The sequence below is a fragment of the Bison bison genome, unplaced genomic scaffold, assembly GCF_000754665.1.
Source record: "Bison bison bison isolate TAMUID 2011002044 unplaced genomic scaffold, Bison_UMD1.0 scf7180017864529, whole genome shotgun sequence".
NCBI lineage: Eukaryota > Metazoa > Chordata > Mammalia > Artiodactyla > Bovidae > Bison > Bison bison.
Window position 1 is genome coordinate 4,735,106 of NW_011495079.1, and position 1,243 is coordinate 4,736,348.

At 42.6% G+C, this 1,243-nt stretch overlaps 1 pseudogene; it reads right to left on the reverse strand.

The window, feature by feature from the left end:
* Positions 1 to 407: 407 nt before the first annotated feature.
* LOC104982276 lies at positions 408 to 1,239 on the reverse strand (annotated as a pseudogene).
* Positions 1,240 to 1,243: the final 4 nt, after the last annotated feature.

The following is a 1,243-nucleotide window of genomic DNA, read 5'->3' on the forward strand; positions in this document are numbered from 1 at the left end:
GAATACTGGAGGGGGTAGCCTTTACCTTCTCCAGGGGATCTTCCCAACCCAGGGATCAAACCCAGGTCTCCCACATTGCAGGTGGATTCTTTACCAGCTGAGCCATAAGGGAAGCCCTTAGTAACTAAAGTATGTGTTAAAACTAGTATACAACTAAATCAAATAAAACTATTTTAAAGAAATAATTTGGAGGGTTAAGCAAACTATTACCTATTTTAGACCTATATAACTAAAATAACCTTAGGTGTGCAATCACCTCTTTTAGTGCAACATTGTACAAACCACATGCAAACACTATCTTAATCTACACACCTTCTCTGTATGAGTTTTCTTCCTTGACAAAATTGAGAACACAAAGCATTCCTCACAGTTGCTGCCAAATATGCTGAAGGTATACATATCTCGCCTTAACTGATGGACTTAAACTCGATCCACTGGTTTGCACCCTAGACTTCAAAAGGTCGATCATTGCAGTAGATGTGATAGCTGAGTTCTTCCAAAGGTGGTTCAGCATCAGCAGTAGGAAACTGGGCAGCATGCTCAATTTCTTTTCTCACTTCCACATCAATGTCCTTTAATTTTTCAACAATGGCATGATTGCTATTCACCATCCTGTCCTTGAGGAGCATGATAGGGTCACTCTTACTTCTAACCTCCTGAATCTCTTCTCGGGTATGGTAACTCACTCCAGGATCACTCATGCTGTGTTCGTGGTAGCAGTAAGTCTGCAGCTCCATCAGTATAGGCCCTTTTTCAGATCTACAATAGCAGCTGCACATTTTGTGGCCTTCTAAACACACAGGATATCCATTCCATCTACCCTCAGCTCAGGAATAAAGTCACCTCTCTTGTAGTAATCAGTGCTGGCTGCTGCTCTCTCCACAGATGTTCCCATCCCATACTGGTTATTCTCAAAGATGAAAATATAAGGCAATTTCCACAAAGCTTCCATATTTTAAGCTTCAAAGATCTGACCCTGATTAGCAGCACCATCGCCATACAAAGTCAAACAGACCTCATCTTTTCCATTATACTTACAGGCCAGAGCAATCCCAGCTCCCAGGGGCACCTGAGTTCCCATGATGTCATTGCCTCCATAGAAATTCTTGGCATACATATGATATGCATCAATCCTCCTTTTCCTTTAGCACAACCACCTCTTCATCCTGTAAGCTCTGTGAGAATCTCCTGGACAGAGAGTCCACGAGTAAAGGTAAAGCCATGAGCCCGGTACGCTGTGATC